The 24,918-nt window shown below is 43.0% G+C and overlaps 1 long non-coding RNA gene across 1 annotated transcript in view; it reads left to right on the forward strand.

The window, feature by feature from the left end:
- The first annotated feature begins 16,621 nt into the window (after positions 1–16,621).
- The window catches only part of LOC308459224, a 300,770-nt gene continuing 292,473 nt past the window's right edge, over positions 16,622–24,918 (forward strand). Inside the window, exon 1 of the long non-coding RNA XR_013977921.1 lies at positions 16,622–16,659. This is a non-coding gene — a long non-coding RNA (uncharacterized lncRNA). The remainder of the gene's footprint in view (positions 16,660–24,918) is intronic.

Genomic DNA, 24,918 nt, shown 5'->3' on the forward strand with positions numbered 1-24,918 from the left:
TTATGCAAAGGGGAGATATAAATTGTATTTATATTTAATTCCAAAAATGTATTTACTTAGTATAGGCTATGCATTGCAATTGTTTATAGATATTTTAGAATAAAACAATGAACATGAAGTCCTTTGAAGTTTGGGTATCTTCTTTTAAATTGAAAGCCATTAGATAGTTATATTTATTATTCATTTGAAATAAAGAGCATTAATATGCTACAAAACATTTAATAATGTTGGGTTGGAGCCCATGGAATTAATATAGTGTTTGGTTTCTTCAAACACCTGTTACGCGTTAAGTGCCTTGCTTCTGGTGTGGCTGTGGGACATTATAGAATCAGGAACAACTCTGGCCATTGAGACTCTTCTTGAAATCCTGCTTGTCTCTAGTTTTGTCTTGTGGAAACTCAGTTTTTCCTTATGCATGTATTTGGACATCTTCATTGGAGTCGCCAAAAGCCCCAAATCACTTACTATACGAGCTAAACCCATAATGGAATACAAAGCTTCTGCACGCTGCTTTTGTGATTTCCGAAAATGTCCATTTCTTGGTAAAAGGTGGTTGTGAATAGAACTTTAGTGGTCACTCTGGTGGAAATATGGTTCAAAATGGCCGTCCAACAAAATGAAGAAGACTTGAGCGGAATGACAGTTCATCCAAACTTCAGCTTTGTTATACCCTGTTTGTACTGTTTCTACTGGCTTAGAGTGGACAGGGGTAAAATAGATGTGCTCAGGATATAGGGGTTTTAATATGCCGATAATAGGATGGTTGTGTTTTTTTGTCTGTCAGTTATTTGTTGATTCCTAATTTTTTTATCTGTGTAACACACTTTGCTCAGAAGCCTTGGGGATAGGGATGAATAAAAATCCAGTTACGTGAATAGTAACTTCCAGAGGAGTAGCCACATAAGACAACTGCAGCAGAGAATCTTGTGGTATGTTAAAAAATAAAATCCTGAGACCATTACCCTCTCATGACAAAAACAACCTGCAGTCACAGCTGCACATTACTCTCTCCCAGGATTTATTTTTTTAAAGGAAATACATAACACCCAGTCTGAGGAAGTGTAAATTGTAGCTTTTAAACTTGCATATCTCATTGTCAGTTATTGTGCAAACCCCTTTGTTGTTTTTGCTGCAACAGACTTAACACAATGACCTGCTCTCCCTGTGAATTATATACAAATATTTATCATTCAAACAGTCTAGTAGTCCACAAGAGGGCACCAAACCATTATTAGTAAATATGGGTATTTATGCAAAATATGTTTGGGACAAAGAAGAGATTATTGTTATATTTAAATAATGCAGCATTAACCCATAGAATGTCATTGTAATGCACATGTCTCTGGTTCCTTCAGTATTCCCCCCCCCCCCCAATTCTCGGGTACTCACATATATTTCAGGGAGTCAGGTACAGAAAGGTTTTCAAAATCATTAGGTTGAATCCAATTTAAGTTAATCAGTGGAACCTAAATACAATTAAGCCTATCATATACCTTTACCTGGGAGTAAGTCCTACTGAATTCAGCATGGCTTATTTCTAAGTAGATTCTTTTAATTATTATTTATTCCTAGCCCTTCACCCTGAGGTCTCAGGACAAGTTGCAGCAGTGTAAAATGCAATATTATAAGCAGTTTACAACAAATTTCAATCACAATTACAGTGGGTAGTGAAAATAAACATCTCAAGTGTCCAAGGCCAGGGTGAAAAGGTGTGTGTTTGGCAGACGAGGAAAACACAAGCGTGAGCATCTCATATCGGGCCCACAAACAAACTGGCAACCGCTGTAGCTGTTTTAAAGGGGGTTGTATGAATTCTGAATGGAGAGCCAGCCAGTAATCTGGCAGCTGCATTTTGGACCAGTTGGAATTTCCAAGTCTCTTTCAAGGGCAGCCCTAGGTAGCGCACACTGCAATAACCCCATCTGGAACATGGAGTATTGTAGCCAACTGAGCTGTGCCTTAAAGTGGCCAGAGCTGGAAAAAGGCACTCCTAGCCAGTAACAACGTTGGATCCAGGAATTTCTGCAAACTACGGGCCTGTTTGTTCCAGGGGAATGCAACCAGACCCTCCCTCCGGGGACAGTCCTGGATATACAGAAGCCGCCCCGGTTTCTGATTTGATCCCGGAATGTCCCGCTTTTCCTTAGGACGTCCCTATTTTCATTGGAGAAATGTTGGGAGGGTATACACCCATTCCACTATTGTTGACCTGTTATCACCTACAGTTTAAAACTGTTCAACTGCGGGTTCAAAATAAAGAAACCGACCAATTCAAATGTGATGAATTCATATATGTGATGCACTGCTATCGCTCGCTCACAAATCTGTAATAACTTGAAAATAAGGTAAAATGCCAGAAGTTAACAAAAGTGTCACAATTTCTGGGACAGCTTATTTGGACTTTATCCAAGTACAAACATTTGGTGCCCCTTCCTTCCCTCCCCCTGATTAGTACAGATCACTTTATTCACATTATCTCAGCCAAGAAGAGACGAGAGACATGAAATCTTGATGTCCTTGCACTTTGGTTCCAAGTAAAGAGATTACTTAAACAATCTGGCCCTGAGCTAGGGAAGTGTAGCGCAGAAGACTAGATCAGCCTGGTCATAGGCTTAGCCTACATGTTTTTCAGAGATGTTGATGGACTACAACTCCCATAATCCCCTGGGCTTATGCGAGGTGAAGCCCAACTTTGGGCCAAAGGCTTCCCTCCCTGTGTTACATGGAACATAGAAAGTTACCCAAAATCATGTCACACATAGCCCATGGTTCTGGAGGGAGGCGAGAGATGTTTTAAAAACAAGTTTTCAAACCCAAAATAATAAAAACTGAAAGCACTACCTTTAAAAAATATTCTCTAACTGCATTTGAAGAATAATATCTAAAAACAGAACTTTGGCTTTCATTTCAGCTTTTAATATTTTTAACCCTGACTTCATTAATCATCTCTTTAAATGATGGGGTTCTATCCAGTTTTGGTTCTACTCAAGAGTAGTCCCGTTGAAATTAATGGAGATGCCTGACTTAAGTCCATTAATGTTTATGTGCCAACGCTGAATACAACTAAGCCGATAATATCTCTCCAGGTGGAATCTCCATGTGGCCCGGAGAGCAATTACGTTATTCGATCAACAAGGTGGTTTTTAAGCTAAGCAAACAATCAGATAAAAACAGGCAGCAAATACAATTTCATTAGGCGGGTTGGTGGTTAAATAACTATATGATGATGACTACCACTGATGTACATCAATTCCCAGAAATAAAACAAGATAATGTTCTAAAGCATGTTTGCGTGTATACCGCTAGGCACAAACTGAAAAAAAATAACAGCGAGGAATAAACTAGTGAACACTAGTTCCCTGCCCCAAGGAACTAACAATCTAGACAGACAACACTAGAGACGAGAAAAGGAAATGGAGGCAGACATAAGATATAAGAGAAATAAGTGGTTTTACAAATCATTTGGAAATGAAAGGGAGAGGTCAGCTGGAATTCACAACCAGATGAACAATTTGGGAAGAATTGATGCTTTTGAATTATGGTGCTGGAGGAGACTCTTGAGAGTCCCATGGACTGCAAGAAGATCAGACCTCTCCAATCTTAAGGAAATCAGCCCTGAGTACTCACTGGAAGGACAGATCGTGAAGCTGAGGCTCCAACACTTTGGCCACCTCATGAGAAGAGAAGACTCCCTGGAAAAGACCCTGATGTTGGGAAAGATGGAGGGCACAAGGAGAAGGGGACGACAGAGGACGAGATGGCTGGATAGTGTTCTCGAAGCATGAGTTTGACCAAACTGCGGGAGGCAATGGAAGACAGGAGTGCCTGGCGTGCTCTGGTCCATGGGGTCACGAAGAGTCGGACACGACTAAACGACTAAACAACAAAAGTAAACAGTGTTGGGAACTGCAGATCTGTGAATGGTCAATTACAGTTCCCAGGATTCTTTGAGGGAAGCCATGATGGTTAAACTGCTATAAATACACTTTAAATATGTGGTGCTGATATGACCATATTTACTTGGGAGTAAGTCTCCTGGATCTTAGTGGACATGCACACTGTTTCTGGATCAGGGCGAGTGTCCCAGTTTCTCTGCTTTGTTAGGGTATTTGTTCCCAAAGAAAAAAAGCAAACATTCGAGGAGAAACTGTTAAATTCCTAATACTGAAAGTAACTGACCTCCCAGGACCTAAAACTCTTCAAGGCACCGATTTGCCCTCTCAGCTTTATTACTGCTTTCTGGCTCGCTGCTGTTCTCTCTCAGCTTTTTCGGATGAGAAAATGGAGGACGGAAAAATAACAATAAAGTTATAAAAAATAATTCTTCTGGTGGAAACTGCCCAAGGCTTCTCAGAGAAGCTGCCTATTTATATGACATGTACCCCAACATGCTCCTCGCAAACATAACAACCTTAATCCCCAGCCTCCTTTGCCAAGACAGTGTATGGAGTCACAAATGAAAAGGAATAAATTCATCTCGAACTTTCTGCCCTTTCAGCCATGTGCCAAAACAAGTAAAGCCTTTGATCTGAGGCAGGAGAGAAACTCTCTCCCGCCAACCCCCTGCCACATTTATGTGACAAATTAGAAGGATAAATGTGTTTTTCAAGGGTCCTGTGCCAAACAGCAAGGATTATGCATGGATTTACATGACAAAAGGACGAAAAGGTGAGTAGAAGGATAGCAGCACTTAATGGGAAGGTGCAAAGAGAAGCAGAAAATGTCTGGCTTGGTGCTGATGGACAGATGGAGGAGCACCCCAAAAGAACTCAAGCCTTGCAGACAACAGAAGCCCACCCCCCCCAAAAAAAACTGGGAACTGTAGTTTGCAAAGGGTACTGGGAATGGTTAGAACTATTTCACTGGCTACTAGTTTGATTCTGGGCACAATTCAAAGTGTTGTTTATAACACCCTATACATGCCCTCCAACATGTCTCCAATGAAAATTGGGACACCCCATGCCATAATGATAATTTTACTATTTATACCCCGTACATCTTACTGGGTTGCCCCAGCCACTCTGGGCAGCTTCCAACATATATAAAAACATAATATTTTTTTTTAAAAAAATCTTCCGTATACAGTAGTACCTCGGGTTAAGAACTTAATTCGTTCTGGAGGTCCATTCTTAACCTGAAACTGTTCTTAAGCTGAGGTACTACTTTAGCTAATGGAGCCTCCCACTGCCGACGTGCGATTTCTGTTCTCATCCTGAAGCAAAGTTCTTAACCTGAGGTACTATTTCTGGGTTAGCGGAGTCTGTAACCTGAAGCGTCTGTAACCTGAAGTACCACTGTACAGGATTGCCTTCAGATGGCTCAGGAGTTGGATAACTCTATACACTTCAACATTTATCCAATGAAAATAGGGATGTACTAAGAAAAAGTGGGACATTCCGGGATCAAATCGGAAACCAGGATAGCTTCACTAAATCAGGGACATCCCTGGAAAATAGGGACACTTGGAGGGCCTGCCTATATGGTTTAAGCCCTATATGATCTCCCTGTGCCCACCTTGCCTCGTGTAAGCACCTTTACCTGTTGGTCCCATCAACATCAGAAGCATGGCTGGCTTGGTGGTGACATGAGAGAGAGCGCCTTTTTTGTGGCTGCTCACATGTCATGGAATCCCCTTCCAAGAGAGGTTAGACTGGCTCCTTCTTTGTTATCCTTCTGCAGACTAAGACCTTCCTGCATAGATAGGCCTTTGAAAACTGTTGGGGCAAGCTCTTGGTTTTAATTCTCGGTTCTAAATGTGTAGAAGAAGATACAGAAAACCCACACACACACACAAAAAACCAAAACCACAGTCTAAAGAATAAAAAAAAAGTAGAAATCATTCAAAGTTCTACCCTAAAACAAACTTTATTCATGTTCAGTTCATTCTGCAATTATGGGAATTACTTTCAGGTGCAGTTCAGGGATTTTTGAACTACAGTGATACCTCGGGTTAAGTACTTAATTCGTTCCGGAGGTCCGTTCTTAACCTGAAACTGTTCTTAACCTGAAGCACCACTTTAGCTATTGGGGCCTCCCGCTGCCGCCGCACCGCCAGAGCACGATTTCTGTTCATCCTGAAGCAAAGTTATTAACCTGAGGTACTGTTTCTGGGCTAGCGGAGTCTGTAACCTAAAGCGTATGTAACCTGAAGTGTATGTAACCCGAGGTACCACTGTAATTCAGTGAAGGTTGTCAAACCAAACTAGCTCATGCCAGGCTTAGATTGTGCCAGCCTCACCTCCCAGCGTATTTGTGTTGCAGGAAGGGGACATCTGTAGAAGGGAGCTTTCTCTGTGTGGGGGAGACACACACATCCTGCAATGATGTGGAAATTTATACTGGAGAACCTGCAGGAGGCCTTCATTCACCAGGCTCACCTGGCACCTTCGTTGCATATCTTTAGGTGCTAGGCTAAAACATTCCTCTTCTCCCAGGCTAATTAAACTATCTATGGCTTTTAAAACAGGGGGGTGGTATTGTTTGTTACTATGGTATGTATTTATTTATTTTTTTTTTGGAGTTTTTAAATTTTAAACTGCCCTGTGATCCTCAGATGAAGAGTGGTATAGAAATTTAATAAATAATAAGTTATGTAACGCTTCATGATGTTCATTTCCAAAGCTGTAAAAAAGGAGAGGTTGAAAGAAAGACCCATGTCAAATGCTAGCACTCATCTGCTAGCTCTGTCTGCACTCTAGCCAATTTAGTGGACATCTCTTCTTTTTATCTGATAGCTTCACAGAAAGGAAGAAACCTATTTCTCAGTCATTATGGCAATGCATCGCAGGTAATACAACTTCCATTAACTTGACCATTTTAATATTTCCATTTCCACACAGCAGATTGCTCCCTATTACGCCACGAACATGTGATCCTTATATCATAAGGCTTGGTTGCTTGTATATCTGTGTAATTGTAGCTTATTAAGTAGGCAGATGTAATTACTCTAAGTAAGCCCCCTTATTTTGAGAGACTGGCCATCTGGGGTTGTGTAACAGCAATCAAATGAAATATACACTCGCCCCCTCTTCTTGAGAGGCAGCTGTGAAAATGAGCTGAGAAGTTCGCTACTGAGAATTGTTTAGCCAGTTCAGAACAATTTGAGGATGCTATTCTGCATCCGGATGAAAGTTTATTGTGGAACTGGTGCTGAGCATACCCACAACCTGTTGTTGTTGTTGCTGCTGCTGCTGCTGCATTCATACAACATTGTTGTGATCCAAATGACAGACCGTACTTCCTTTCACATCGGGTTTGCATATATACCATACATTTAAGTACATGGCTTCCCACACAGAATCCTAAGAACTGTGACTTACTTCTCACTCTCAGCAATTATTATTATTATTAGTAGTATTAGTATTATTAGTATTAGTATTTATATCCTGTACTGGTTTGGGTTTTTTAAAGGAGGGATTGCAATGGGTTTCCCCTAAGCCTGCTAATATTTCCCTCTTTTGTGCCTGTAAGTAGTGCCATGTTGACTTCCTAAATATTGGTATTCTCCCTCAAACGTTCATAATATGACTGACGGGCCATTGTCATTTATAGCACTTTAAACAATGAAGCTTTCGCAAGCTCATCTGAGATGGTTCTGGGTTTCTGAGCCCTTGTGGGATATACAGTGGTACCTCGGGTTAAGTACTTAATTCGTTCCGGAGGTCCGTACTTAACCTGAAACTGTTCTTAACCTGAAGCACCACTTTAGCTAATGGGGCCTCCTGCTGCTGCCATGCCGCCGGAGCCCGATTTCTGTTCTCATCCTGAAGCAAAGTTCTTAACCTGAAGCACTATTTCTGGGTTAGCGGAGTCTGTAACCTGAAGCATATGTAACCTGAAGCATATGTAACCCGAGGTACCACTGTAATGTGATGAACATCTGTTAGACTATCATAGATTGCCTAGAAAAAATTGTGATTCTTTTTCTAGCAAGGAATCTTTCAAACAATATCCTCTCTGGGAAGGAAATATTTATAGTCTTAAGGAATTCAGGACAGTCGCTTAGGATGCCTGGTTGTTTTCACTGCGACTGTTTTTCTTTTTAATTCTCTCAGAACTGTTCGGTTTGAAAGGCTCCTTTTCTGTGATGGATGAGGCCTGACCTGCAGTTTCAGCACCTAGCAAGTGTCACAGGTTTGCCGGGAAGCAATCAAGCAAAATCTCGCAAGCTTTGTTTTTGTGCTGCATAACTAAAACGCAGCAATGGTGTGCAGAATGGCCCAACTGACCTGTAACTGTGCCATTTTGAATCAGCAAGGTGTTTTTGGATCACATATATAATCTTCATTGCAACACAAGCAAGACAAAACAATAAGGAGAAACAGTTATTGTATAGCAGAATCGGAAAATTAATCAGCATTTTCGTGGTACCTTGGGTTAAAAATGCTTCAGGTTACAGACTCCACTAACCCAGAAATAGTACTTCGGGTCAAGAACTTTGCTTCAGGATGAGAACAGAAATTGCGTGGTGGCGGCGCGGCGGCAGCAGCAGGAGGCCCCATTAGCTAAAGTGGTGCTTCAGGTTAAGAACAGTTTCAGGTTAAGAACAGACCTCCGGAACGAATTAAGTTCTTAACCCGAGTTACCACTGTATGTGCATTTCTGTGAACTGCATTGAAAAATTCTTCAAGTAGTACTTAGTTGAATACAAACCTTTTCTCTACAAGAGAAGGCCAGAATAGCTCTACAGGTAGAATCTCAACATGGCCCAGAGTTTAATGCATTAGCAATTAAAAGTTATTAGATCAACAAGGTGGCTTTTAAGCTAAGCAAACGATCAGATAAAAACAGCACAGGCAGCACATGCAATCTTAATAGGCAAGATTGTTTTAAAGAACTACACTGTGGTGACTACCACTGATATACAGGAAACCAGAAAGAAGAAAACAACATTATATTTTTAAGCATGTTGGCAAATTCGCCACCAGGCGCAAACCGGAAAATAACAGGAAGAGAGAAATCATTTAGTTTGCTGAGAAAAGGGGTCCCTACCCCAAGGAGCTTAAAATCTAGACAAATACACCAGAGACAAGGTGAAGGAAATGGAGTCAGAGGTAAACATGCAAGAAATATGCAATTATTTATCCAGTTGGTTTTATGAAATCATTATGCAATGAAAGGATGAGGTCAGCTGAAATGCACAACCCAATGAACAGTCCACATATTTTCTTTTACGTAAATGACATTGAACTGAGTGGGATCGAGCTGAAGGACTGCAACACCATACACGAAAACATAAAAAGAGCCCAAATAGATCAGGCCTAAGGCTCCACTACTCAATATTGGCTCTCTGGGGGGGAAATAATAATGAGAAATGAATTCAGCCAAACTGATCCACTGACGTCCCGCATTCAAGATTAGAAGCTGACTCCAAGGATTCCTGTTTTTCTGTTATATTTTTAACTCAAAATTAACTCAAATACTTTGCCTGATAGCAAGTACCTGCTATGAGAGGGCTTGCATTTTTCTGGTTTAACGTCATACAGCCTCATGACTCATGAAGCTGAAATCAAAGCTAAGAGGCTTTGCTCTTTTTTGTAGTTTACAAATGTATTGTTGAGTTTTTAATGTAAAATTCCATGGAAGACCATGTCATATAGGCCCATATTCATAATAATACTTTTCAAATCAAAGCACCCCCACCCCCCGCTTTGCTATTACCAAACTGAAGCAGCAGAAGAATGTTTCCATTAAGCCTTCCTTGACTGGAGGCCTTCGTCTTGCTGCTTTTTATACCACCGGAGGACATTTCTCTTTTTGTTATTCTGCCACTTGTGAACAGGCTTGAGGTTGCGCGATCTTACTGAACCAAGTAAATCATTCTCAGTTTCTTTAGACAGTGGTACCTCGGGTTACAAACGCTGCAAGTTACAGACTCTGCTAACCCAGAAATATTACCTCGGGTTAAGAACTTTGCTTCAGGATGAGAACAGAAATTGTGTGGCGGTGGCGCAGCGGCAGCAAGAGGCCCTCTTAGCTAAAGTGGTGCTTCAGGTTAAGAACAGTTTCAGATTAAGAACAGACCTCCAGAACGAATTAAGTTCTTAACGTGAGGTACCACTGTATTTAAGAGCTATAGTCATTGGTCCCGTTCGACAGGTGTTGCTTTACCTTTGAAGGTGACCCAGAAACTACAACTAATCCAGAATGCGGTAGCTAGACTGGTGACTGGGAGTGGCTGCCGAGACCACATAACACCGTTCTTGAAGGACCTACATTGGCTCTCAATACGTTTCCGAGCACAATTCAAAGTGTTGGTGCTGACCTTTAAAGCCCTAAACAGCCTCAGTCCAGTATACCTGAAGGAGCGTCTCCACCCCCATCGTTCAGCCCGGACACTGCGATCCAGCTGCAAGGGCCTTCTGGCGGTTCCCTCGCTGCGAGAAGCAAAATTACAGGGAACCAGGCAGAGGGCCTTCTTGGTAGTGGCGCCTGCCCTGTGGAACGCCCTCCCGCCAGATGTCAAAGAGATAAACAACTATCTGATGTTTAGAAGACATCTGAAGGCAGCCCTGTTTAGGGAAGTTTTCAATGACTTTCAAAGTATTTTTAATCTTTTGTTGAAAGCCGCCCAGAGTAGCTTGGGAAACCCAGCCAGATGGGCGGGGTATAAATAATATATTATTGTTATTATTGTTGTTATTATTGTTATTATTTGCTTGCAGAGTGCAGAGATGTCTTTCCCATTTCCCCATAGTGCCTTACCGAAGGGCCTAGTTAAGCTTCAGAACTCGCTCCCAGAGGAGGCAGTGATGCCCACCAGCTTACATGGCTTTAAAAGAGGATCAGACAAATTCAGGGAGGAAAAAGGCTATCAATGGCTACTTGCTGTGATGGCTATGCACTGCCACCATTGTCAGAGACAGTTACGCCTCTGAATGCCAGTTGCTGGAAACCACAAGAGGAGAGAGTGCTCTTGTGTTCAAATTCTGCTTGCGGGTTTCCCCGGGCATCTGGTTGGCAATGTGAGATGGGCCACTGACCTGATTCAGGAGGCTCTTCTCATGTTCTTAAGGGTCACTGTCACGGGAAAGAAATTCACCATCTGCCCCTTTGCTTTCATCACTCCCCTGCAGAGCAAGGAGCCCACACACTCGGCTTTCTTTCGTTTATTTTTCATATAGAGTCCCTATACCAAACACTGTGGGCTAAAGCTCACTTAATCCTGCCACCTTTAATTCCTCGTCTTCCTATGGTTGTATTCTTCCTTCAAAACATGTCATCTTTTTCATTTCTGTTTGGATTCTCAGATCTATTGCAGTTCTCAGACGATGAGGGAAATGTCGGTTTTTACCAGCTTGTTCTCACAGGCAAATGCAGAGAGATCCTTTCGCTGCTAAAACTAGGGCACTGCAAAGTGAACAGGAAACCTCCCCCCACCTGTTTTTGGTCCTGATTAAAGCAGAAGTTCCTACTGCATTTCCATCGAGTTATTTTAACCTGAGTAATTCATAACAGCGGTTTATTATGGTGGCCCCACCGCTTCCCTCTTCAGCACGAAGAGGTTTCAGTTCATTAGTTTAGTCAGGAGTCCATTATCCCTTCACATTTCCAGAGCATGTGGAGCAGAAAATAGGTATTTGCTTCGAGGCTAATGAGGGGGAAAGGTTGTTTTTTCCTAAAGGACTATAAAGGAATTCCTAAATTTGTTGGGGTAGGTAGACAACTTCAAATTTATATGCTTCAGTCCAGTAAAAGATTGGCATGGCTAAAGACCTCGCCCTCAAAACAGATTAAAACTTCCAGCAGAATGCACTTTTCATCAACAAATATTGTGAGTCAGGGATGACACGGGGATGTTGTTGTGCGTACAGCACCCCCCAAAAGGTTCCCGCATTCAGCACCGAATGTACATTAACACACATTGTGTATACGCTGTTAGAATGAGAGTTTTAAAAAATAGATTATTCATAATCACTCGTGTTCCCTGGCACTGTCTGACCAAGCTGATCATATGCAAAGAATCTAGTAAGCACCATATTCCTTTGTACCTTCCTAGTTCCTCCAAAACCTCTTTGTATATGTTCATACCGTGCAGGCAAAGTTTAAGTTGGCCTGTTATCTAACACTGAAGCTAAGCTAAAAAAAGGTAAAGGACCCCTGAAAGTTAAGTCCAGTCGGAGACGACTCTGGGGTTGCGGTGCTCATCTCACTTTACAGGCCGAGGGAGCCGGCGTTTGTCCACAGTTTTTCTGGGTCATGTGGCCAGCATGACTAAGCTGCTTCTGGTGCAATGGAACACTGAAACCAGAGGAGCGCACGGAATCACCGTTGACCTTCCCGCCGGAGGAGTACCTATTTATCTACTTGCACTTTGATGTGCTTTCGAACTGCTAGGTTGGCAGGAGCTGGGACCGAACAACAGGAGCTCACCCCGTCGCGGGGATTCAAACTGCTGACCTTCTGATTGGCAAGCCCAAGAGGCTCAGTGGTTTAGACCACAGTGCCAGTACATACGTCCTGAGTGGCAATAAATGCACCAGTCTGGCTGGGGTAAGAAATGCTTAGTGGGCTCATTGATTTCCCATTCCACATAGAAGGACGTCAAGCAAACACTACGATGTCTTGAGCTACAAGGCTTCCCTCCTCTTTGTAGTATTAGTCTTTTGTATGAAACCAAATTGCAGTTACCCATTAATATTTTACAGAACAACAATTACTTTCACCAGTAGTATTGATAGCAATATTCTGAGGTTAAACCCGCTGATTAGATTTAGTGTCCTGGAACAGTATAAAAAGTGATCATTTGGATTGCAAACCACGAAACCTAACATGGTTAGTTCGTTTCATCATTCCAACAACATTCCATATGATAAAGATTGTGTATTGGATATTTCTTAGATTAAACCTATTCTTATTTTGATGTGAAGGCTAGTTCTATTCTAACTCCATAGCTAACCAATCAAACTGAGACCTCATCTGTTCAACGTATCACTAGAAAGTTTCGATAATATTAAAGAATAAGACGGTGCAGTCTCTCTACCACCACCCCCAGACCATAGGACTGACCCATAAATTAATTTGAACCTGTTATCAGCATCTTTTGAGTAAGTTTTCTGCAACAATTCTAAAACTCCTAAATATTTAGGAAGAGGAGATGGATTTATTATCTGAAGCTACATGGTGTCCTTTCCCAGGAATGTTATATTGTGAAGTGTTGTTCTTGTTTTTTTTCCTGCCCAAAGGCAACTGCAAGAAAAGTACATGTGCTCTGATGTGAACTTTGATGTGACATCTCTTTGGAAATCAGCAAAAACCCATTTCCAGTCCTGCCCCACTCGTTGCTACTAGTCCTGTTCATAATACTCTATCCCACTTTTGAACTATTAATAGCTCTCTGCAGGCTGCGTGGGAAAGTTGCCATTTACCTCTTTGGTTAGGGAGATTGTTGCCAAAAAACTTTGGAAAAGGTGGGGCATGCATTACTTCACTTTCCCGCCCCAGCTAAGGATGATGATAAGATGATCGATTGCTGTTAGTTATGATGATAGCTACGTACAGTATACCAGTTCCGGGGGTAATGAATGGGAGAGTGCAATTGCACTCATGTTTCGTTAGCAGCTCTGAGCCCAGCTCTGGCAAGGGAGGGTGGGATACAAATAAAATTTATTATTATTGTTGTTGTTGTTGTTGTTGTTGTTAACACCCTATAGATTTCTGGGTTGCCATTGTCAAGGCAGAATGTGTGATTAGCTGAGCCTTTGGTCTGACCCATCAGAGATTTTATTGTGTTCCTATAATTGTGGGGAGCATAACCATACATTCAAGATTACACCCAAATTATCAGGTGTGCATGCAGGAGCCAGGCCCTGTGACCAATAGGACTTTGCAGGACTGGGGCCTTCCTAAGTTTGTTCTGAAGAGGCGAGGCAAGGCACGTCCTCACAGGTGAGGCCGATTGGTAACTCACAGCACTTGGGGGCAAGAGCTGGGAAGGGATATAAGGTCAGCATTTCCCTTCAGCTCTTTGCCACAGCAACACGTTTCCTGCCTTGCTGTGTTTGGCTCCTTGACTCCCTGCTTCTTGATCCTCGGACCCTTGACTTCTTGACTCCCGGCTCGCTGACCCTCAGACTCCTGGCTTCTGGACCCCTGTTCCTGCTCTCACCCGGCCATATTGCCCCTGGTCCTGACGTCCCCTGCTGGAACGGTCTCCCTTTGGAGGTTGTGGACTCTCCTTCCTTGGAGCTTTTTAAGCATAGGTTGGATTGCCATCTGTCATAGATGTGTTTTAGCTGAGATCTTTCATTGCAGAGGATTGGACCAGATGGCCTTTGGGTCCCTTAAACGCTATGATTCTATGAAAGTGTGGGCAAGTACAAATCTCCTGGGGCTGTCCTCAACAAGGAATTGCTCAAACTGGAGAATATAGCAGATCTAGCAACAGTGGTTTGGCTCTCTGTACACATCTGGAGCCAATAAGATTTAGGGCTGTGGTGAAGTGCCCTGGCTGAAATTGCTAATGGCACACGCAGTAATGAGTCAGTGCTGACCTGCAGGGCTTACGTTCTGCGATGCTTGACACCAGAAGACTTATTTTCAGTTTTGCATGTGACATCATTGTGTACGAAAACTCTTATCTTCTCTCCTCCAAAATGCTTGCGTTTCCAAGAGGCTGAAATTCAGTACATGCTGGCAAAATGATGAGGTGCATTTTCCGGAAAAAGAGATAAACCGTTGTGCTAACTGAACTGGAGTTGTTTGTACGAGGCACAAATTCAGTACACCATCATGCACACACACGCGCCTGGGCACGTGCCCCTCCGATAGATAGTGAACCAATTAAATAGGTCCTGTTGCAATCTTTATTTTATTATGAATTTGCAGGGGGGGGCGCTCCCCATAATTTCTGGATTCAGTAAAGGGTTAGAATTCAAGCAAACCTCTAAGTTCCTGATTCTAGCAAGAGTTTGAAATAGCACAGGGCAGCTTCCTCATGAGGTGATCACTTGATAATGACCAAGTGGTTGACATAACAAAAGATGGGCCATTGAGAGATTTGTTGTTGTTGTTGTTTAGTTGTTTAGTCATGTCTGACTCTTTGTCACCCCATGGACCAGAGCACTCCAGGCACTCCTGTCTTCCACTGCCTCCCACAGTTTGGTCAGGCTCATGTTGGTAGCTTTGAGAACACTGTCCAACCATCACGTCCTCTGTCGTCCTTCTCCTTGTGCCCTCCATCTTTCCCAACATCAGGGTCTTTTCCCGGGAGTCTCCTCTTCCCATGAGGTGGCCAAAGTATTGGAGCCTCAGATTGTAGCCTAAACAGACTCAGTGTGCAACCTCAGAACTCCTAAATGTGCTTCCTAGGATGTTAAGAATATATATTTTTTGCTTCCTTTTTGAGCAACACACATGTGAAACCTTGCCACAAAGCTGCCACTCAAGGGAGCTCCTAATCTAAAGGCGAGAGTCGTTTGCGCTTGAGCTGTTATGCCTAATCTCTCTTGTTGGCCTATGAGCAAAATTGGACAAACGCAGAACTAGTTAATGGAAACTGAAGCTGCAGATTTGGAACACACCAGACGCCTGTCCACCTGCTTTCATTATGAAAATACAAGCTAGAGCTAATTGGACTGTAGCTAAAGGATGAGACTGCTGCTGGTTCATGGGCAGGACTGCCTGGCTCTGTCCGACTTTCCAGGCAACTCTGACTTGTGATGGCACATATCATAAGTAGCAGCACAATGACAAGGAAGAGAGAAAAAGCTGCAGGTTCAAATCCAATTCAACCAAGAGACTCTTAATCTCAGGATTCAAGCCCCATGTTGGGCAAAAGTATATAAAAGTAGTTTACTCACATTCTGTTCACAGTTGGATCCCAGAAGGCAGACTTAGTTACAAAGTATATACATGTGGATCTACTCCATATTGGGGGGGAGGGGTTAATCCCAGTGACTGCAGACCGGCAGTCACTGTAGTTCACACGACGAAAGGAAGATGGAAAAGAAGGGAGGAGGGCTGTGTGCCTTGTGCTTTTGTTACCTGCACAGGTATGGTCACGCCCACCTCTCATCACATGCAAGAGGAAGTATGTCCCTGTCCAGGAGGAAACAGGAAGTTCCGACTGGCTGGACCCAACATCCCCTTGCATGTCCACTCTAGGAAAACAAGGAATGTTGTATTTGACTGCTGCCTATGTATCACAACCTGCAAAAGATTCCTGTACTGTAGGGGTCAGACTAGATAACCCTTGTGGTCCCTTCCAACTCCCGAATATGATTCTATGAAGAAAAACTAAGGCTGTGGCCAGGGCTGCAGCTAGGGGGTGGCGAGGTGGGCCCCCACCAGGGGCACAGGTGATGGGGGGGGCGCAAAAAATATGTCCATAAATATGTCAGCTAAAATATGTCCATAAATATAAATATTGATTATTGCCTCATTAGAAATGGTTTTAAATAGAGGGTGAACTGAATGGCTGGAGGGGGCGGGGTTGGAGGAGAGGCGGAAAGAAGAGCTAATTTGTGGTTTGCAGTTCAAATGATCACTTTTTATACTGTTCAGGAACACTTAATCTAATCAGTAGGTTTAACTTCAGAATATTGCTATCAATACTGTTGGTTAAAGTAATTATTGTTCTGTAAACTATTAATGGGTAACTGCAATTTGGTTTCATACAAAAGACTAATACAGTGGTACCTTGGGTTACATACACTTCAGGTTACATACGCTTCAGGTTACAGACTCCGCTAACCCAGAAATAGTACCTTGGTTTAAGAACTTTGCTTCAGGATGAGAACAGAAATCGTGCTCCGGCGGCACGGCGGCCGCAGGAGGCCCCTTTAGCTAAAGTGGTGCTTCAGGTTAAGAACAGTTTCAGGTTAAGAACGGACCTCCAGAACGAATTAAGTACTTAACCCAAGGTACCACTGTATTACATTTCTTTGCCCTCAAACCTACACCATGCTGATGTCTAGCTACAAACCTGCACCAGTGGTTTTCCACCAGTGTGCCGTGGCACCCTGGGGTGCCTTGAATGATAGTCAGGGGTGCCGTGGGCAACACTGGCCTCTGTCCCTCTTTCCTTCCTTCCTTCCTCTAATGCCCTCTTGCATCTCTTCCAGCTTATGCAGTTGTTTGTTGCGGCAGCCCTGGCTACAAGCTCCACAGGTGAATAGTGTCTCTGGGACTGGCCAGGAGATGCTTCCCAGAGCCCTGTGGGGCAGTGGGAGAAGGCATTTCTCTTTGGGGAAAGGGAGCAGCTCAGAGACCAGGAGAGGCAGCTGCAGCTGCCCAGAGGACTCCCAAGGAGAGGAGGCTGAGGGAACACTCCACAGGGAGGGTGTTCAAAAAAGGGTGAGAGGCTGCCAGCTCGGCAGGTAAGGGGCGACAAACTGGGTTCCTGAGCCCCACAGGGGTGCCGCAGAAAGAATGCAGTTGGTCAAGGGAGCCGTGGACTCAAAAAAGTTGAAAACCTCTGGATTACGCAGAACAGGTTGTTTTCAATATTAGCCATACTTTAAGAGTATGAAACTGAATTGGAAATGGCTTAGTTAGTTTCATTACTTTCAACGGGTCTACTCTGAGTAAAATTCAGTGGGCTACAACCCAATATGCTGAAGGTAACATTGGCTGGGTTTGACTTCTAAAAGTACCTGCAATGTAAGTGACAAGTTGATAGACCTGCAGTGATGTGCAGTGATTTCCTACTGCATGAGAAGACTTCCCCAGAATCTCTCAGGGCAGGTGAAGTTTCTGACAAGCACTGCATTAAGTAGGTGACTTCATCTTTTCAAAACATGCGGCAGGTCTATAATTAGCTGCGGGTTGCTACATTGTTGCCAAGAACAAGTTGTCTGTTCTTTTACAAATAACTGCAAGAAGAGATTTCAAGTATAGGGGAGAAAAATCCCATTGGCCAATAAAACTTTTGATGTTTAGGTCCAGGGATTGCATTCTCATTTGGAGAAAGCTCAAGAACTTAACTGCTCTTGTAATACTGGGCCTTTGCTTGTTCTCAAGCACGTTTTCTCATTTTTCACTTTGACGGGCCTACCGAATACTGTGGAATGATACTGACATCATTGCTAGGACTCTAATCTTATTAACTAAATTGTGCGGCAAAATCCTGCACATGCTTGCTCAGAAACAAGTCCCATTGAGTTCAGTGGAGCTTACTCTGAAGTAAGTGTCTGTAGTGTTGCAGCTGAGCGGATCAGTCCTATTATGTGTGGTGAGTGGGTGAAATTCATAGCTGTCAACTTACAGATTTGAAAATAAGGGACCAGCAGCCTTGAAAATAAGGGACCAGCAGCCAAAATAAGGGACCTGCAGCCTCACCTGTTCCAGGCACTCCAGTCTTCCTGTCCTCCTGCAGTCTGGTCAAACTCATGCTGGGTAGCTTCGAGAACACTGTCCAACCAACTTTGTAACCAGAGGTTCAACTGAATAGAATCTGAATCACATGCACCACAAGGCCTATGCAGCCTCAACTTAAGATGGCTCCCCGGCCTGGCTTTGCACTGCAAAGTTTGCAGCAGCACGTGCAACAAAATGGCGCCCAGCATTCAAAATCCTCCTCAGCTTGCATTAACTAGCCACACACAAGGCATGCAAGCTCCACCCCCCAGTCGTTCTTAGACTTCTTATTGGGTGAGCAACACAGCCAAGCAACACAGTTGGAGCCTCCCTCCTCCTTGGCCGGCAGGGAGGGAGGGAAAGGAGCTGCTTCCTTTGAAATTTAAGGGACATCACTTAAGGGACATTTAAGGGACATCCATCAATAAGGGACAGCAGCGGGACATGGCGCTGGAATAAGGGACTGTCCCTTCAAATAAGGGACACTTGACAGCTATGGTGAAACTGGAGAGCTTCCATGTTGGAACAGCCACCATGTCAATAGCCTATCCAGCTTTCTGCAGCCAGGTGAGAAGATGGATGAACAGGCTTCCCCCCTCCTGTTGACTCCAGTGGGAGGGAAACAACTGGGCTGGTGTAATTTATTTATTTTTAATATCATGTTTATTAAATTTTCTGTTTTACAATTCAGAATACAGTGGTACCTTGGGTTAAGTACTTAATTCGTTCTGGAGGTCTGTTCTTAACCTGAAACTGTTCTTAACCTGAAGCACCACTTTAGCTAATGGGGCCTCCCACTGCCGCTGTGCTGCCAGAGCACGATTTCTTTTCTCATCCTGAAGCAAAGTTCTTAACCGGAAGCACTATTTCTGGGTTAGCGGAGTCTGTAACCTGAAGCGTACGTAACCTGAAGCGTATGTAACCCGAGGTACCACTGTATTCATTTAAACAACCTTAAAACATCAAAAACTTCCCTTCTTCACTTTCCATGGTTCATTTTGCGTAGCATAAATCCCTGCATATTTCATATAAACTAAACCATTCAGTATTCCATTACTACATCCATCAAAACATATTTGCACTATTGAATTAATCTTAATGCTGCCAATATTTTCAAGTGTACACAATTCCCCCCATACATTCAATAAACATTTTCCAGTCTTCTTTAAACATATGTTCTTCCAGTTCTCTTGTTCTGTATGTTAGCTCCGCAAGTTGAGCATATTTCTTAGGTAAAAGTAAAGGTAAAGGGACCCCTGATCATTAGGTCCAGTCGTGGCCGACTCTGGGGTTGCGGCGCTCATCTCGCTTTATTGGCTGAGGGAGCCGGCGTACAGCTTCCAGGTCATGTGGCCAGCATGAATAAGCCGCTTCTGGTGAACCAGAGCAGCGCACAGAAACGCCGTTTACCTTCCCGCCAGAGCGGTACCTATTTATCTACTTGCACTTGCTTTCGAACTGCTAGGTTGGCAGGAGCAGGGACCGAGCAATTCGAACCACTGACCTTCTGGTCGGCAAGCCCTAACTGGTGTAATTTTGGGTCCATTTTGAAGGTGTTTTGGGGGAATGAGGGTGCTTAAGATCATGTGGGTGCACAGCTGTTCCTGGAATGCTACCAGCCAGACCACTAGTCCATCTAACTCAGTTTTGTCTTCAGTGAGTGGCAGTGGCTCTCCAGCGTTTTCAGATGTGATTCCTCCCAGCCCTACCTGGAGATGCCATGAATTACAGCTTGGACCTTCTGCATCCTAAGCAGATGCTCTGGCACAGAGCTATGGCCCTCTAGATAGCTGTAGAGAGAAGAGATATATGTCATCATACATACAACAGGTGCGCTTTGATAGAGCTGCAATGCAGCAGACTGGGATCCCAAGGGGAAAAAAGTGTAGCAAATGCATGAAAACTAGGGGCATATTAAGACTTAGGAGCAGAAACTGGCAGCGTTTTACACAGCTGCATTAGGAACTGCACATGGCGTAATGTAACAGCTAAGTTATAAAGTGAATTCTATTGGGGAAAGGTTTATCAAGAGTTCGGAGAAACGTATACAAATGCCCTTGTAAAATTAGAAGCTGGAGACAAACTGATGTTGTTGCTTTAGGCTGCTGTTTATAAAATTAAGCATTGCTTTTTGCAAAGAATGTAAGTATGTGTTTACCTTTTAAGGGTATCAGTCATTGCCCTGCAAAGGACTTTACAGGGATTTTTCAACTCTGTTCCTTTTTAGTTGGATTTCAGATATGTACCTGCTGTTAGGAACAGGGGCAGTCTGTTGCAATGGAAGGCAATAGTCTAGTTCCTATTCTCAATATGGAGACAATGGTCCCAATTCAGGAAGGGTGAGCCACGGCCAAGTTGTGGGAAGCAATGGAAATGAGCCAGCCACACAAAGTTCTGGAGAAACCTTGCAACAATCTGAGTCAGAAGAAAGCATTTGAATCCATGCAAAAAACTGGAAAATTGGTTCCCTTCCTTACATAGTTCAAGCACAAGAGCTCACTGGATCTGATGGATGGAATTAAGGAGAGCCAGCTATACAATACTTTAGATTAATGGGACCACAGAATACAGCTTCCCATAACTCTATTTCAAGGCACAGTTTTTGTCCTCAATACAATTTTAATTTGGCAGAACAAATTAAGGGTTGGATTCCTAGTAAAGTAACCAAGCCCTCTAGCTCAAAATGACTATGATGACTATATAGATAGATAGATATTGGATCATCACATCTCCCCCAGTCAACATGGCCATGTTGTTCGGGGCTGATGGTGTGAGGTAACCAATCTCATACATATAAGCGATATGCTTAAGTCTAATAAATGCATGAAGGGGTTAATACCATAAACTAAGCTGTCCTGCCAGGCTTAGCTATGTTCACTTCCTCTTACTTTGGGAAGAACTAGGTAGTCAAGTCTTTGTTCTCCTCTAGTCTACATGTGAACTTTGGTGTTTGGGGAGCTCTTGAGCTGCTTCCTCCAGCAATGTGGCTCTAACAAGCCTCTCTTAAATTCCTATACCAATAATCTAGGAACTTTTACCACTTTGTAAGCCATACTTTACCGTCTGTGCAACTTTTTCTGAAAGCTGAATGGAAAAGCACATGAATCTGACCTTTGGAGAGGTTGTAAGTAAAGCATCTTTAACTTATTAAACATGGGGTCTTTTTCTATGCTGGGCGAAGTGGGAAACTTTGGAAACAAACTTTTAAAGGGGACATTTCAGAACTCACTTGAGGTTTATTTAAAAGATCTAACAGCCTATATTTCCACACTTTACTTTGCTGCATATTTTGTGATTTTAAATCTTGGCTGGAATTCTCTCACCAAACTTGGATCTTGGCATCCAGGAATTCTCCCCCCCCCCAAAAAAAACCCAACAGATGGGGAATGTAGTCCAAAACATCTGGAAGTCACTAGTTTGGAGGAGGCTGGTCTATAGGTACCTAGCCATGATTTGCACCAAAGACTTATCTATGGTAGCTATTCATTCATTCACATTCTCTCTCTCTCTTCTCTAGAAAATATGAACAGGTGCAAATGCTGCTCTTATGTCCAGAAAACATCAAATAAATGTAGCAATGGTCTTTGACCAGCACTATCCAGGTCAAAAGTGGGCCACAAGTCAACCAGGCTTTGCGTATATATGTTTCATAAAAATCATTAACATTAATGGGATTTGCAAGTGCTTAATTGTGGCTAGGTCAGGTGGCTGATGTGAGCTAAATGCTTCTGCCCTTTGTTAGTCCCAGATGAAAGGTGTGATTCATCCTAGACAACGTTTGGAACCTATGCAGATTAACACAACTGTACCATTCATGAATTCATCTGTGACTGACTAATGTAATGTCTGGAGGAGCATTGTCTTGTTTTATATAAAAGAGATATACATGACTGTTCAAGTAGATAATGAGAGGAGAGCAATGAAGGTACCTAAGACCAAAGACAATCTCACAAAAGAGGATTGTGGAGAACTAGTATATTTACAGAGACACCTTTAACCGACACATTACTTACAATTAAAACTGAATTAGGTGCCCCTAGAAGCAACAGATAAGACCTGAAATTCAGTAGCTCCCAAACTTTCTGCATAGGAAAACCACCAATAGACTCTTATGCTAGTTCTGTTTGGTGACCCAGAAATCTCCCACCTGATTTCATTGACTAGATTATGCCTGATATACGCAATGTGCTCTTCGCAGGGCTGCTTTTGGAAAACCAAAACCAGCAGTAAAAGTTCTGGCTGTGACTTCTGGATGAAGGTTTTTGTTTTGTTTTTTAAATTGAATTATTACAGAAATAGAACGAACAAAGGAAAAAGGAAAAAGACACCCTTTACACCCATACCATATGACTTCTAAAGAATACCTCCTCGGAGCAGATGTTCTGCTTTTCATTCTCGGACACCAAAATGGCAGGCAGGGTTTGGGAAGGAAGCCAAATCCAGCAACAATTGTGGGCTGCTAGCCCATAATTGGCAGAGATGTTCTTGCCAGCCGGTGGAAAAGTGTGGACTTGAGTTTTCCTAAGGGTATTTTGGACACTCATCAAATGTGGTTATTATCCCATTATGAAAATCAATCTTGAGTACTTTTGCTATGACAACTTGGAAGTATGCTCTCTTTCCTGATGTGATGCATTATGGGAAGGTTTAATGAGAGGTGGAAATGGCTACCTGACTAAGGAGGATAAATTTGAGCTGTTCTATTATTTTGTTGGGGTGAAGTGCAAAAATAAACAAGCTGTGAAGCATTTGCAGTTGTGAGAGTGGAAAAGTGGAAGATTTGGTCCGCTGCTTACTGGGATAAGACACGAGAGAGGTACCACTGGGTGGGAAACCTGCCGAATTGCAGAAAATGGGCCCAGGAGCATATTTGTATTTAATTTTGGGAAGAGGAGAACTAAAAGGAATTTCTGAGTAAATAATCATTCCCTTTGATTATAACAGAGTCTTTTCCCATGCCTTCTTCCCATTTTGGTGGCTAGTTTCTCTTTCCCCATCATGCTACCCTTGTGTTATGACATTATGGTAAGCTAGAGATGTTACTTTCGCTTTCAGCAGATGCCTGCCTGCCACATTTTTTAAATGTCTGGATCACTGAGGTGTTTCAATTTGTGCCACCTTGTACAAATCCCATTCCGCCTTCAATAAACCTGAAATGTTTGGATTTGGATTAACGCCCAAGTCTGACGTAGATGCCTAGTATTTATGTAGGAACCAATGCACGACTACAGATTGGAATAGATTTGAAATGCAACCTTTTGAATATGTCTCACAGAAGACAAACTCCTAAGAGTAACTCTTATTAAGAAATATTTTTAACTCAAACTGTGAAACGACTGCAGATTTTCTTGCCCTTCAGTTTCTGTTCTGAACTTCATTTGTGAAGAACTTGCAGAGCTTTGTTCAGATACAGCTTTTCATCTCAATAATTCAATTTGCCTGCATTTGAGTTCCAGGCTGGTGGTTGGCATTCATATTTAAATGCCTCTTTCATGCTCTGTTACTGTAATTTAATTTGGCAGGGAGAGAGATCCATATTGTTTCTCTCTGGCGGGTGGGAGGGGGATGGCTTTAGTAAACTGTGTTTGGAAAGTTGCAAGTATTAGAATTGCCTGTAACATGGATTGTTGGGGTGCCTGTACTAGAATTAAAACAACCACTGCAAAGCTTTCCTCATGGTGTTTCTAGGGTGTTTCTAATGAGCCCCCACATCATTGTCATCAAATTACCAGCCCATGTTTCCACACACCCCTGCATTTAATCTGGATTTACCCTTTCCGGGGCAAGTTTGCTAAATTATAAAAACCTGTTGCAAATGAATGAACGAACCAATGCAACATCTCAATAACCCATTTAAAATATTAAATCCCCACCTGGAAGCACCCTAAGGGTTTGTTGTTGTTCGGGTGTTTAGTCATGCTCGACTCTTCGTGACCCCATGGACCAGAGCACGCCAGGCACTCCTGTCTTCCACTGCCTCCTGTAGTTTGGTCAAACTCTTGCTGGTAGCTTCGAGAACACTGTCCAACCATCTCATCCCCTGTCGTCCCCTTCTCCTTGTGCTCTCAATCTTTCCTAACATCAGGGTCTCTTCCAGGGAGTCTTCTCTTCTCATGAGGTGGCCAAAGTATTGGAGCCTCAGCTTCAGGACCTGTCCTTCCAGTGAGCACTCAGGGCTGATTTCCTTCAGAATGGATAGGTTTGATCTTCTTGCAGTCCATGGGACTCTCAAGAGTCTCCTCCAGCACCATAATTCAAAAGCATCAATTCTTCGGCGATCAGCCTTCTTTATGGTCCAGCTCTCACTTCCATACATCACTACTGGGAAAACCATAGCTTTAACTATGCGGACCTATACGGACCTTTGTCGGCAAGGGTATTCTATACCCTCAGGGCATGTTTCTTCCTCACACACCAGTATGTGGAGTGAACTTATGAACAGGTTCCTCTGTTTCCTCCTTTTCTCAACCATTTGCAGAGGCAGCTTGACTCCATGGAAAGTAGGTGGGACATCCTACCTGTCTATCACATAATGGCAGCACATGATTGACCTGTGGTTTGTCCAGTTGCTGTTTTCCCAAGGGGTGGCAGCCTGGGAAACAGGATATATATGTATTGTGT

Source organism: Podarcis pityusensis, assembly GCF_964106645.2.
Source record: "Podarcis pityusensis genome assembly, chromosome: 12".
NCBI classification, from domain to species: domain Eukaryota; kingdom Metazoa; phylum Chordata; class Lepidosauria; order Squamata; family Lacertidae; genus Podarcis; species Podarcis pityusensis.